The 14,829-nt window shown below is 51.1% G+C and overlaps 1 protein-coding gene across 1 annotated transcript in view; it reads right to left on the bottom strand.

Annotated features, from left to right (window-relative positions):
• LOC124018333 overlaps positions 1-13,508 on the bottom strand; it is a 31,557-nt gene extending 18,049 nt beyond the window's left edge. The window contains exons 1-2 of the mRNA XM_046333606.1: positions 12,824-13,508; positions 9,561-9,636 (exon numbers count right to left, since the gene is read on the bottom strand). The gene's annotated coding sequence lies outside the window, so the exon portion shown is untranslated. The remainder of the gene's footprint in view (positions 1-9,560; positions 9,637-12,823) is intronic.
• Between the last annotated feature and the right edge of the window lie 1,321 nt (positions 13,509-14,829).

Genomic DNA, 14,829 nt, shown 5'->3' with positions numbered 1-14,829 from the left:
TACCGGGGGAAGGAGCCTGGTCAGGAAGCCACCTCGTTCTGAGCCCCACAGTGTTAATGCTGGGTTGACTCCACCCAACTTTCTCCACCTCTCCCTCTGTATGTTAAGAAACAATAATAAACAACAATAACAACTTAAATCAGAAGGTTTGTTTATATCACGCCGGGGTCATGTCATTTTAGGGGCGGCAGGTAGCCTAGTGGTTAGAGGGGCAGGTAGCCTAGTGGTTAGAGGGGGCAGGTAGCCTAGTGGTTAGAGGGGGTAGGTAGCCTAGTGGTTAGAGGGGGCAGGAAACAGTAGCCTAGTGGTTAGAGGGGGCAGGTAGCCTAGTGGTTAGAGGGGGCAGGTAGCCTAGTGGTTAGAACAGGTAGCCTAGTGGTTAGAGGGGCAGGTAGCCTAGTGGTTAGAGGGGCAGGTAGCCTAGTGGTTAGAGGGGCAGGTAGCCTAGTGGTTAGAGGGGGCAGGTAGCCTAGTGGTTAGAGGGGCAGGTAGCCTAGTGGTTAGAGGGGGCAGGTAGCCTAGTGGTTAGAGGGGCAGGTAGCCTAGTGGTTAGAGGGGCAGGTAGCCTAGTGGTTAGAGGGGCAGGTAGCCTAGTGGTTAGAGGGGGCAGGTAGCCTAGTGGTTAGAGGGGGCAGGTAGCCTAGTGGTTAGAGGGGCAGGTAGCCTAGTGGTTAGAGGGGCAGGTAGCCTAGTGGTTAGAGGGGGCAGGTAGCCTAGTGGTTAGAGGGGGCAGGTAGCCTAGTGGTTAGAGGGGCAGGTAGCCTAGTGGTTAGAGGGGGCAGGTAGCCTAGTGGTTAGAGGGGCAGGTAGCCTAGTGGTTAGAGGGGCAGGTAGCCTAGTGGTTAGAGGGGGCAGGTAGCCTAGTGGTTAGAGGGGGCAGGTAGCCTAGTGGTTAGAGGGGACAGGTAGCCTAGTGGTTAGAGGGGGCAGGTAGCCTAGTGGTTAGAGGGGGCAGGTAGCCTAGTGGTTAGAGGGGGCAGGTAGCCTAGTGGTTAGAGGGGACAGGTAGCCTAGTGGTTAGAGGGGCAGGTAGCCTAGTGGTTAGAGGGGGCAGGTAGCCTAGTGGTTAGAGGGGCAGGTAGCCTAGTGGTTAGAGGGGCAGGTAGCCTAGTGGTTAGAGGGGCAGGTAGCCTAGTGGTTAGAGGGGGCAGGTAGCCTAGTGGTTAGAGGGGACAGGTAGCCTAGTGGTTAGAGGGGGCAGGTAGCCTAGTGGTTAGAGGGGCAGGTAGCCTAGTGGTTAGAGGGGACAGGTAGCCTAGTGGTTAGAGGGGGCAGGTAGCCTAGTGGTTAGAGGGGGCAGGTAGCCTAGTGGTTAGAGGGGCAGGTAGCCTAGTAGTTAGAGGGGACAGGTAGCCTAGTGGTTAGAGGGGGCAGGTAGCCTAGTGGTTAGAGGGGCAGGTAGCCTAGTGGTTAGAGGGGCAGGTAGCCTAGTGGTTAGAGGGGCAGGTAGCCTAGTGGTTAGAGGGGCAGCCTAGTGGTTAGAGGGGACAGGTAGCCTAGTGGTTAGAGGGGCAGGTAGCCTAGTGGTTAGAGGGGCAGGTAGCCTAGTGGTTAGAGGGGACAGGTAGCCTAGTGGTTAGAGGGGCAGGTAGCCTAGTGGTTAGAGGGGCAGGTAGCCTAGTGGTTAGGGGGCAGGAAACAGGTAGCCTAGTGGTTAGAGGGGACAGGTAGCCTAGTGGTTAGAGGGGCAGGTAGCCTAGTGGTTAGAGGGGGCAGGTAGCCTAGTGGTTAGAGGGGGCAGGTAGCCTAGTGGTTAGAGGGGCAGGTAGCCTAGTGGTTAGAGGGGCAGGTAGCCTAGTGGTTAGAGGGGCAGGTGGCAGGGTTAGCCTAGTGGGTTAGAGGGGGCAGGTAGCCTAGTGGTTAGAGGGGGGTAGCAGGTAGCCCTAGTGGTTAGAGGGGGCAGGTAGCCTAGTGGTTAGAGGGGGCAGGTAGCCTAGTGGTTAGAGGGGGCAGGTAGCCTAGTGGTTAGAGGGGGCAGGTAGCCTAGTGGTTAGAGGGGAGGAGGCAGGTAGCCTAGGTGGTTAGAGGGGGCAGGTAGCCTAGTGGTTAGAGGGGGCAGGTAGCCTAGTGGTTAGAGGGGCAGGTAGCCTAGTGGTTAGAGGAGGCAGGTAGCCTAGTGGTTAGAGGGGGCAGGTAGCCTAGTGGTTAGAGGGGCAGGTAGCCTAGTGGTTAGAGGAGGTAGGTAGCCTAGTGGTTAACAAGGTAGCCTAGTGGTTAGAGGGGGCAGGTAGCCTAGTGGTTAGAGGGGCAGGGTAGCCTAGTGGTTAGAGGGGCAGGTAGCCTAGTGGTTAGAGGGGCAGGTAGCCTAGTGGTTCCCCTGAACAAGGCAGTGGTAGACCCAGTGGTTAGAGGGGGCCCTGAAGAAGGCAGTTAACCCTAGTGGTTAGAGGGGCAGGTAGCCTAGTGGTTAGAGGGGACAGGTAGCCTAGTGGTTAGAGAGGGCAGGTAGCCTAGTGGTTAGAGGGGGCAGGTAGCCTAGTGGTTAGAAGGTAAAAGTTTAGAGGGGCAGGTAGCCAGTGGTTCAGGTAGCCTAGAAGAAGGCAGGTAGCCTAGTGGTTAGAGGGGCAGGTAGCCTAGTGGTAAGAGGGGCAGGGTAGCCTAGTGGTTAGAGGGGTAGGTAGCCTAGTGGTTAGAGGGGGCAGGTAGCCTAGTGGTTAGAGGGGGCAGGTAGCCTAGTGGTTAGAAGGCAGGTAGCCTAGTGGTTAGAGGGGGCAGGTAGCCTAGTGGTAGAGGGGGCAGGTAGCCTAGTGGTTAGAGGGGGCAGGTAGCCTAGTGGTTAGAGGGGGCAGGTACAGTAGCCTAGTGGTTAGAGGGGACAGGTAGCCTAGTGGTTAGAGGGGGCAGGTAGCCTAGTGGTTAGAGGGGGCAGGTAGCCTAGTGGTTAGAGGGGACAGGTAGCCTAGTGGTTAGAGGGGCAGGTACAGTAGCCTAGTGGTTAGAGGGCATGTAGCCTAGTGGTTAGAGGGGCAGGTAGCCTAGTGGTTAGAGAGCAGGTAGCCTAGTGGTTAGAGGGGGCAGGTAGCCTAGTGGTAGAGGGGGCATTAGTGGTTAGAGGGGGCAGGTAGCCTAGTGGTTAGAGAGGGCAGGTAGCCTAGTGGTTAGAAAATGGCAGGTAGCCTAGTGGTTAACCAGGTAGCCTAGTGGTTAGAGGGGGCAGGTAGCCTAGTGGTTAGAGGGGCAGGTAGCCTAGTGGTTAGAGGGGCAGGTACAGTAGCCTAGTGGTTAGAGGGGACAGGTAGCCTAGTGGTTAGAGGGGCAGGTAGCCTAGTGGTTAGAGGGGCAGGTAGCCTAGTGGTTAGAGGGGACAGGTAGCCTAGTGGTTAGAGGGCAGGTACAGTAGCCTAGTGGTTAGAGGGGCATGGTAGCCTAGTGGTTAGAGGGGCAGGTAGCCTAGTGGTTAGAGGGGCAGGTAGCCTAGTGGTTAGAGGGGCAGGTAGCCTAGTGGTTAGAGGGGGCAAGTAGCCTAGTGGTTAGAGGGGCAGGTAGCCTAGTGGTTAGAGGGTAGGTAGCCTAGTGGTTAGAGGGGACAGGTAGCCTAGTGGTTAGAGGGGACAGGTAGCCTAGTGGTTAGAGGGGCAGGTAGCCTAGTGGTTAGAGGGGCAGGTAGCCTAGTGGTTAGAGGGGGCAGGTAGCCTAGTGGTTAGAGGGGCAGGTAGCCTAGTGGTTAGAGGGGCAGGTACAGTAGCCTAGTGGTTAGAGGGGCAGGTAGCCTAGTGGTTAGAGGGGCAGGTAGCCTAGTGGTTAGAGGGGTCAGGTAGCCTAGTGGTTAGAGGGGCAGGTAGCCTAGTGGTTAGAGGGGGCAGGTAGCCTAGTGGTTAGAGGGGGGCAGGTAGCCTAGTGGTTAGAGGGGGCAGGTAGCCTAGTGGTTAGAGAGGCAGGTAGCCTAGTGGTTAGAGGGGCAGGTAGCCTAGTGGTTAGAGGGGGCAGGGTAGCCTAGTGGTTAGAGGGGTAGGTAGCCTAGTGGTTAGAGGGGCAGGTAGCCTAGTGGTTAGAGAGGGCAGGTAGCCTAGTGGTTAGAGAGGCAGGTAGCCTAGTGGTTAGAGGGGGCAGGTAGCCTAGTGGTAGAGGGGCAGGTAGCCTAGTGGTTAGAGGGGCAGGTAGCCTAGTGGTTAGAGGGGCAGGTAGCCTAGTGGTTAGAGGGGGCAGGTAGCCTCGTGGTTAGAGGGGCAGGTAGCCTAGTGGTTAGAGGGGCAGGTAGCCTAGTGGTTAGAGGGGCAGGTAGCCTAGTGGTTAGAGGGGAGGTAGCCTAGTGGTTAGAGGGGGCAGGTAGCCTAGTGGTTAGAGAGGGCAGGTAGCCTAGTGGTTAGAGAGGCAGGTAGCCTAGTGGTTAGACGGGGCAGGTAGCCTAGTGGTTAGAGGGGGCAGGTAGCCTAGTGGTTAGAGGGGGCAGGTAGCCTAGTGGTTAGAGGGGCAGGTACAGTAGCCTAGTGGTTAGAGGGGACAGGTAGCCTAGTGGTTAGAGGGGCAGGTAGCCTAGTGGTTAGAGGGGCAGGTAGCCTAGTGGTTAGAGGGGACAGGTAGCCTAGTGGTTAGAGGGGCAGGTACCCTAGTGGTTAGAGGGGGCACCTAGTGGTTAGAGGGGCAGGTAGCCTATGGTTAGAGGGGGCAGGTAGCCTAGTGGTTAGAGGGGGCAGGTAGCCTAGTGGTTAGAGGGGCACCTAGTGGTTAGAGGGGGCAGGTAGCCTAGTGGTTAGAGGGGTAGGTAGCCTTGGTTAGAGGGGACAGGTAGCCTAGTGGTTAGAGGGGACAGGTAGCCTAGTGGTTAGAGGGGCAGGTAGCCTAGTGGTTAGAGGGGCAGGTAGCCTAGTGGTTAGAGGGGGCAGGTAGCCTAGTGGTTAGAGGGGCAGGTAGCCTAGTGGTTAGAGGGGCAGGTACAGTAGCCTAGTGGTTAGAGGGGGCAGGTAGCCTAGTGGTTAGAGGGCAGGTAGCCTAGTGGTTAGAGGGGTCAGGTAGCCTAGTGGTTAGAGGGGCCTAGTGGTTAGAGGGGCAGGTAGCCTAGTGGTTAGAGGGGGGCAGGTAGTCTAGTGGTTAGAGGGGGCAGGTAGCCTAGTGGTTAGAGAGGCAGGTAGCCTAGTGGTTAGAGGGGCAGGTAGCCTAGTGGTTAGAGGGGCAGGGTAGCCTAGTGGTTAGAGGGGCAGGTAGCCTAGTGGTTAGAGGGGCAGGTAGCCTAGTGGTTAGAGAGGGCAGGTAGCCTAGTGGTTAGAGAGGCAGGTAGCCTAGTGGTTAGAGGGGGCAGGTAGCCTAGTGGTAAGAGGGGGCAGGTAGCCTAGTGGTTAGAGGGGGCAGGTAGCCTAGTGGTTAGAGGGGGCAGGTAGCCTAGTGGTTAGAGGGGGCAGGTAGCCTCGTGGTTAGAGGGGCAGGTAGCCTAGTGGTTAGAGGGGCAGGTAGCCTAGTGGTTAGAGCGTTGGACTAGTAACCGAAAGGTTGCTGGATTGACAAGGTAAAAGTTTGTTATTCTGCCCCTGAACAAGGCAGTTAACCCACTGTTCCCCTGAACAAGGCAGTTAACCCACTGTTCCCCTGAACAAGGCAGTTAACCCACTGTTCCCCTGAACAAGGCAGTTAACCCACTGTTCCCCTGAACAAGGCAGTTAACCCACTGTTCCCCTGAATAAGGCAGTTAACCCACTGTTCCCCTGAACAAGGCAGTTAACCCACTGTTCCCCTGAATAAGGCAGTTAACCCACTGTTCCCCTGAATAAGGCAGTTAACCCACTGTTCCTTCAGACCAGTTAACCCACTGTTCCTAACCAGTTAACCCACTGTTCCTACCGTCATTGTAAATACGAATTTGTTCTTAACCGACTTGCCTCGTTAAATAAAAGTTCAATAAACCATTTTCATTTTAAATAACTTGTGTCACTGTGACTCATAAACACACCTTGACATTCCTCTGCTGACATCATTATTAAAGGATGTTGACGTTTGTAGAGCGATGAGGTTAATCGTTCACCACCACCACCGCCGCCCTCTTCAGCGTCGAGTCATGAGAACCTGGGTTCACACACACTGACTCTGCCTGGCTGGATCTCAACTTACTGATGCTGTTACCACGGTGATAGGACGGTTAGGAAGTCATCGTAACAGGAAAACACAACCAACCCCAAAAAATGGTTGTCACTAGTAACCACCGATGATGTACACTATAAACCCCGGGATTGCTGATGCTATGTATTGGCCAATGAGAGGCTTTGAAGTCATCTGTCGGACATATTGGAGCTCCTCAGAGGCCCGTGTTTAAACCGGTACCAGATTACCTTCAGACGAGACCCGTGTTTAAACCGGTACCAGATTACCTTCAGACGAGACCCGTGTTTAAACCGGTACCAGATTACCTTCAGACGAGACCCGTGTTTAAACCGGTACCAGATTACCTTCAGACGAGACCCGTGTTTAAACCGGTACCAGATTACCTTCAGACGAGACCCGTGTTTAAACCGGTACCAGATTACCTTCAGACGAGACCCGTGTTTAAACCGGTAACAGATTACCTTCAGACGAGGCCCGTGTTTAAACCGGTACCAGATTACCTTCAGACGAGACCCGTGTTTAAACCGGTACCAGATTACCTTCAGACGAGACCCGTGTTTAAACCGGTACCAGATTACCTTCAGACGAGACCCGTGTTTAAACCGGTACCAGATTACCTTCAGACGAGACCCGTGTTTAAACCGGTACCAGATTACCTTCAGACGAGACCCGTGTTTAAACCGGTACCAGATTACCTTCAGACGAGACCCGTGTTTAAACCGGTACTAGATTACCTTCAGACGAGACCCGTGTTTAAACCGGTACCAGATTACCTTTACATTTACATTTACATTTAAGTCATTTAGCAGACGCTCCAGGTTCCCTCGGAGAGTTCATCAATGAGCTTGATGCCTTGATAAGCTCCTTTCCTGAGGACGGCTCACTCTCACAGTTCTGGGTGACTTTAACCTCCCCACGTCTACCTTTGACTCTTTCCTCTCTGCCTCCTTCTTTCCTCTGTCTTTTGACCTCACCCTCTCACCTTCCCCCTACTCAGGAGGAGGCAATACGCTGACCTCATCTTTACTAGATGCTGTTCTTCCACTAACCTCATTGCAACTCCCCTCCAAGTCTCCGACCACTGCCTTGTATCCTTTTCCCTCTCGCCTCATCAAACCTCCCACACTGCCCCTAGGATGGTAAACCGTCCCAACCTTCGCATCTCTCCCCCGAGAGGAGCTTCCATCCTATCATCTCTTCCCTCCGCTCAAACCTTCTCCCACCTATCTCCTGATTCTGCCTCCTCAACCCTCCTCTCCTCCCTCTCTGCATCCCTTGACTCTCTATGTCCCCTATCCTCCAGGCCGGCTCGGAGAGAGAGCTCCGTGGCTCGATGACTCATTGCGAGCTCACAGAACAGGGCTCCGGGCAGCCGAGCGGAAATGGAGGAAAAAGCCTCCCTGCGGACCTGGCATCCTTTCACTCCTCTCTACATTTTCCTCCTCTGTCTCTGCTGCTAAAGCCACTTTCTACCACAAATTCCAAGCATCTGCCTCTAACCCTAGGAAGCTCTTTGCCACCTTCTCCTCCCTCCTGAATCCTCCGCCCCCTCCCCCTCCTCCCTCTCTACAGATGACTTCCAACCATTTTGAAAAGAAGGTCGACGACATCCGATCCTATAAGTCAAGACACCGCTGGTTCACACACTGCCCTACCCTGACAACCTCTTTCTCCCTCTCTCTCCAGATGAAATCTTGCTCAGACAGCCGAGACAGCCCAACAACCTGCCCGCTTGACCCTATCCCCTCCTCTCTTCTCCAGACCATTTCCGGAGACCTTCTCCCTTACCTTTGCAGAGAGCTCATCAACTCATCCCTGACCGCTGGCTAGTCCCTTCCGTCTTCAAGAGAGCAGAGTTGCACCCCTTCTGAAAAAACCTACACTCGATCCCTCCGATGTCAAGAATTACAGAAGTATCCCTTCTTTCTTTTCTCTCAAAACTCTTGAACGTCACGTTTGGCCAGCTTCCCGCTGACAGGGAATGATCTGATCCAAATCAGTCAGGTTTCAAGACACATTCAACTGAGACTGCTCTTTTATCTGTATCACAGGCGCTCCGCATGTAAAGCTCTCCTCTGCTCTCATCCTTCTAGATCACAGGGTGATACTGTCTCCTCTCCACCCTCTCCGAGTTGAGCATCTCCGTCTTTGCGTCCTACCTGACAGGGCTGATGGCGAGAATGTCTCTCTCACCACTGGTGTCCCCAGGGCTCTGTTCTGATTCTCGCTATACACCAAGTCACTTGGCTCTGGGTGATGTGTCCTCACATGGTCTCTTCTTATCAGGGTGATGTTAATCTTCTCCTTTCCCATTGTCTTCGATGCAGGGTGATGTGTCTCTCTCACATGAGATGTCATGAAGCAGGGTGATGTGTCTCCCGGGGAAGGACTGCCCATGAGATGTCATGAAGCAGGGTGATGTGTCACATAACATCAAGGCGGTGGCCCGTTCCTGTAGGTTCATGCTCTACAAAATCCGCAGAGTACGATCCTGCCTCACACAGGAAGCGGCCAGGTCCTAATCCAGGCACTTGTCATCTCCCGTCTGGATTACTGCAACTCGCTGTTGGCTGGGCTCCCTGCCTGTGCCATTAAACCCCTACAACTCATCCAGAACGCCGCAGCCCGTCTGGTGTTCAACCTTCCCAAGTTCTCTCACGTCACCCCGCTCCTCCGCTTCTCCACTGGCTTCCAGTTGAAGCTCGCATCCGCTACAAGACCATGGTGCTTGCCTACGGAGCTGTGAGGGGAACGGCACCTCAGTACCTCCAGGCTCTGATCAGGCCCTACACCCAAACAAGGTCACTGCGTTCATCCACCTCTGGCCTGCTCGCCTCCCTACCACTGAGGAAGTACAGTTCCCGCTCAGCCCAGTCAAAACTGTTCGCTGCTCTGGCCCCCAATGGTGGAACAAACTCCCTCACGACGCCAGGACAGCGGAGTCAATCACCACCTTCCGGAGACACCTGAAACCCCACCTCTTTAAGGAATACCTAGGATAGGATAAGTAATCCCTCTCACCCCCCTTTAAGATTTAGATGCACTATTGTAAAGTGACTGTTCTACTGGATGTCATAAGGTGAATGCACCAATTTGTAAGTCGCTCTGGATAAGAGCATCTGCTAAATGACTTAAATGTAAATGTAAATGTGAAGTCAAGGTTGTAACTCGACCCTTACCTATTATCTTGCATGGGACTGTATCATGCGTGTAATGGTGAACCACACTCTGTGTGTGTGTGTGTGTGTGTGTGTGTGTGTGTGTGTGTGTGTGTGTGTGTGTGTGTGTGTGTGTGTGTGTGTGTGTGTGTGTGTGTGTGTGTGTGTGTGTGTGTGTGTGTGTGTGTGTGTGTGTGTGTGTGTGTGTGTGTGTGTGTGTGTGTGTGTGTGTGTGTGTGTGTGTGTGTGTGTGTGTGTGTGTGTGTGTGTGTAGGGTTGCAGAATGACGGTAAATATCGCCAACATTCCCAGATTAGCAAGGACAACCCAGCTGTTATGAGCGTCGTGGGTGAAGACGTTGACTATACGTACCTACTACAGGTTTGATCACGTTTCCCTTGACAGGATTCTTCCGGAAGGTCGGGGTAATGGCCGGTTTAAGTCTCACCTGTAAAAAAACAAAAAAATCAAAACAAAGTCGCTCTGGATAAGAGCGTCTGCTAAATGACTTAAATGTAAATGTAAATGTAAATATGGAATTTGACGGGAGGTCAAAACAAATGACATAATCTGTAAGACATCCTTTAGTTCTTTATAGTTTTATTGCCCCCCTAGTATCAGTCTACCCATTACATCATCATGAGGATCACATGAAACAACCAATGAGGACGTGTATCTGCCACCTACTACAAGGTGAGAAATGAGGCCGTGTCTCTAACTGTACTACAAGGTGCATCAGTGTAATGGGGAGTTTAACGCTACACAGACAGACTGGCCGTCAGGCAGGTCTGGAAAATGCCAGATGAGGTGGTCCATTTTTAGCCCAGTGTGCCGGTGTTTTAGCGCAGAACGATCATTTATCTGGCTAATAATGGGAACCTCAAGTTAAAAGGGGGGCCGGTGTGGGGACCTCAAAGAAAACAATGTGCCAGTGTGTTAGAAACACCCAGGCCGATTTCGGATTCTCGTCCGTCCCTATCTAGCGACATAGCTATAGCTAGCATAATTACATTATTGTAGATCCTAGTCCTTCCCTAGCTAGCTACATCGCTATAGCTAGCATAATTACATTATTGTAGAACCTAGTCCTTCCCTAGCTAGCTACACAGCTATAGCTAGCATGTTTACATTATTTTAGACCCCAGTCCTTCCCTAGCTAGCTACAGTTTATAGCTATAGCTATAACTAGCATAATTACATTATTGTAGATCCTAGTCCTTCCCTAGCTAGCTACATAGCTATAGCTAGCATAATTACATTATTGTAGGTCCTAGTCCTTCCCTAGCTAGCTACATAGCTATAGCTAGTATAATTACATTATTTTAGATCCTAGTCCATCCCTAGCTAGCTACAGTATATAGCTATAGCTAGCATAATTGCATTATTTTAGATCCTAGTCCTTCCCTAGCTAGCTACATAGCTATAGCTAGCATAATTACATTATTTTAGATCCTAGTCCGTCCCTAGCTAGCTACAGTATATAGCTATAGCTATCATAATTAGATTATTTCAGATCCTAGTCCGTCCCTAGCTAGCTACATAGCTATAGCTATCATAATTAGATTATTTCAGATCCTAGTCCGTCCCTAGCTAGCTACATAGCTATAGCTATCATAATTAGATTATTTCAGATCCTAGTCCTTCCCTAGCTAGCTACATCACTATAGCTAGCATAATTAGATTATTTCAGATCCTAGTCTGTCCCTAGCTAGCTACAGTATATAGCTATAGCTATAGCTAGCATAATTAGATTATTTCAGATCCTAGTCTATCCCTAGCTAGCTACAGTATATAGCTATAGCTAGCATAGTTACATTATTTCAGATCCTAGTCCGTCCCTAGCTAGCTACATAGCTATAGCTAGCATAATTAGATTATTTCAGATCCTAGTCCATCCCTAGCTAGCTACAGTATACAGTATATAGCTCTAACTAGCGTAATTCCATTGGGAAAACAACACCCTGACTTTGCCCTACGACACACAGGCATGGCATCCAGTGGTGCATCTTTTACTGGCGGTGCCAATATCACACCGCACATAAACCTTTGAGAACCAATTCCTGCTGAGTTAGTTGTTTTCAGACGATGCCAAAGCAACTCTCTCTCCCTGTACTGAACATCTGAGACTGGTCTCTCTCTTTTTCTGATTGTCTCTCTCTCTGTCTCGGTCGCCCTGGCACCTGGCAGCGTACACCATATACCGCACAAGCCAGCCAATCACGCATTACTCTAAACAGAGGTCAAAGTGTTAGGAGAGGTAAATCAGGCTACCCTCTAAGTCTGGCTCAGACACCTTAACCTCTGTCTGTCTGAATGTCTGGCTCAGACACCTAAACCTCTGTCTGTCTGAATGTCTGGCTCAGACACCTAAACCTCTGTCTGTCTGAATGTCTGGCTCAGACACCTAAACCTCTGTCTGTCTGAATGTCTGGCTCAGACACCTAAACCTCTGTCTGTCTGAATGTCTGGCTCAGACACCTAAACCTCTGTCTGTCTGAATGTCTGGCTCCTATAGTATTGGTTTACAGCGTGCTTCTGCTTTCTCTTTTGGGGTCCAAGCCGCGTTACTTGTAAAGAACTTAGTGCCAACCATTCCTTTCACCGCACAGCCCTGTTCTGCTACTTCCTGCTTCCTACTTCCTACTTCCTGCTTCCTGCTACTTGTACTTGTTCTTTCGCTGCTGCAGCATCACAGTGTCCAATAAGCCCATGTGATCGGGGCATCCTGAAGATGCAAGTCAATATAATAATACAATTCATCTAGAATAAATGACGTACACAAAGCTAACAACGAGGCTGTAAAGAAATACACACAAAGCTAACAACGAGGGTGTAAAGAAACACACAAAAAGCTAACCACGAGGCTGTAAAGAAACACACACAAAGCTAACAACGAGGCTGTAAAGAATCACACAGAATGCTAACAACGAGGCTGTAAAGAAACACACACAATGCTCACAACGAGGCTGTAAAGAATCACACAGAATGCTAACAACGAGGCTGTAAAGAAACACATACAAAGCTAACAACGAGGCTGTAAAGAATCACACACAATGCTAACACCGAGGTTGTAAAGAAACACACACAATGCTAACAACGAGGCTGTAGAGAAACACACAGAAAGCTAACAACGAGGCTGTAGGGAAACACACACAAAGCTAACCACGAGGCTGTAGAGAAACACACACAATGCTAACAACGAGGCTGTAAAGAAACACACATAAAGCTAACGACGAGGCTGTAAAGAATCACACGCTCTAAATGGATTTAAACACCCGCCTGTTGGTTATCACTCCAACCCTGTTCCTGGAGACAAAACTTCCTGTAGGTTATCACTCCAACCCTGTTCCTGGAGACAACACTTCCTGTTGGTTATCACTCCAACCCTGTTCCTGGAGACAACACTTCCTGTAGGTTATCACTCCAACCCTGTTCCTGAAGACAAAACTTCCTGTAGGTTATCACTCCAACCCTGTTCCTGGAGAGCTATCATCCTGTAGGTTTACACTCCAACCCTAATCTAGCACATCTGATTCTAATAATTAACTGGTTGATTAGCTGAACCAGGTTAGTTACCACACTACAGGGGTGTAGCTCTCCAGGAACAGAACAGCCCTGTTTGCAGCATGTCTTACCTGTCTGGCTACATTGACCTGAAGGTGTGGATGTCTGGGTCCAGGGCCTGGAGCATCCCTCAACAGGGCCCTTCTCTGGATGGGCAGCCAGCCCACTCTCACCGGAGTCAGAGAGCTGAGTTTAGCCTCCTCCTTCCCTGGAGCCTGCTTGATTATAGCCCTTTCCCAGCTACCGTTGTGGTCCGGGGCGGAGGACAATCCTGCCCTGAGGGACTCCTGGCTGCCCAGGGAACTGTCACATGGGCTGGGAGTCCCACAGGGGAGAGGTCCCTGTCCCGGCTGTAGAGAGATGGGGATGAGGGGAGGCCTTGGTAGTGGTGACGCAGGCCAGAGCCAACGGGTTCCTTGTGAAGGGTAGGCATCGACGCTGTCCCGTTGTAGAAAGGGGCCTGCACTTGATCTCTCTGCACTCGGTCAGGGTTTCCGAAATATCTCCCGTTCTCCATCCTCTCCAGCTCCTGTAACCACCTGTCTAGATTCTGGCTACCTCCCTCGATGACGCTGTGCGGGCGAGGGGTACGACCCAAATGAACCTTCGGATGGGGCTCAACCTCTGGGCTGTCAGTGGGGCTTCCTTCAAAATAGTCCCCACTCTGCATCTTCTCCAACTCATACAGCCACTCGTTCATCTGACGTCTTCCCTCGATGGCGCTGTGCGGCCGAGGGGTACGAGCAGGGGTAAATTGAGGGGAGATGGAGGCACAAGCTCTACCTTGGACACTTGGCCAGGACTGCTAACTGGGCTTCCTCCTTTAAAATAGGTCTGACACTGCACTTGGCCAGGACTGCTAACTGGGCTTCCTCCTTTAAAATGGGTCTGACACTGCACTCTCTCCAACTCCTGCAAACACCTGTCTAGATTCTGGCTGTAGCTCCCTCCATCTCTGGCGCTCTGTTGCCGAGGAGAGTTACATCCCGGAAGAGCGGTATGTCGGGGCACCACCTCCACTTCAGACATGAGTCCGTCCGAACGGGACGGTTCCCATGATCTTCTCCAGCCCGGATCCTGGCCCCTACGGGCCCACGTGTGGGCAGATGGCCCACGGAGATTCATCTCTCTGGGGCTAAGGTAACCAACAGCTCCCCATCTCCAGTTTCAGACCCCTGGTTTTTTGATAAAGCTCCTTCTTTACATCAGCTATGAACGAGAAGGACCCTCTGGCTGGCCCGGGTTACCAGGCACGCCAGAAATATCTGGCCAGGAATCAGGGGCTACACGGCGGCAGGCAGTAGATTCAGATTATTAACGAGCTGTTGGATATCTGGAAGCAAAAGAACCATCATAATGTATTATTGATTAGGAAGCTCCGAGGAACAGACCTGGAAATCAACAGCTTCCTGCCTGTGATAACCACATCATCATCTTAATATAAATAATGACACAAACAGAGATACTACATACTAATATGTACCAGAAGATCCTGGGAGTTTAAGAGTGAATATAGAAACAGAAAAGGAAAAGGTTCAAATATAAAACAAATAAATAGATTTTTTTAAATATATATAAATCCATCGACTCATCCATCTGTATCATCCATCCATGGTTTAAATCAACTCAAATGTTATTGGTCACACACACATGGTTAGCAGATGTTAATGCGAGTGTAGCAAAATGCTTGTGCTTCCAGTTCCGACAACGCAGTAATAACCAACGAGTAATCTAACCTAACAATTCCACAACTACTACCTTAAACACACAAGTGTCAAGGGATGAAAAATAGGTACGGTTTACATCCGTATCATCCGTCCAGGGTGTTATTCATCCATCCAGTGTATTATTCATCCATCCAGGGTGTTATTCATCCATCCAGGGTGTTATTCATCCATCCAGGGTATTATTCATCCATCCAGGGTATTATTCATCCATCCAGTGTGTTATTCATCCATCCAGGGTATTATTCATCCATCCAGGGCATTATTCATCAATCCAGGGTATTATTCATCCATCCAGGGTATTATTCATCCATCCAGGGTATTATTCATCCATCCAGGGTGTTATTCATCCA

This window comes from Oncorhynchus gorbuscha, unplaced genomic scaffold (genome assembly GCF_021184085.1).
Source record: "Oncorhynchus gorbuscha isolate QuinsamMale2020 ecotype Even-year unplaced genomic scaffold, OgorEven_v1.0 Un_scaffold_480, whole genome shotgun sequence".
Lineage (NCBI taxonomy): Eukaryota > Metazoa > Chordata > Actinopteri > Salmoniformes > Salmonidae > Oncorhynchus > Oncorhynchus gorbuscha.
Note: the sequence above shows the minus strand (reverse complement) of the source record. Positions and strands in the feature narration are given on the sequence as shown.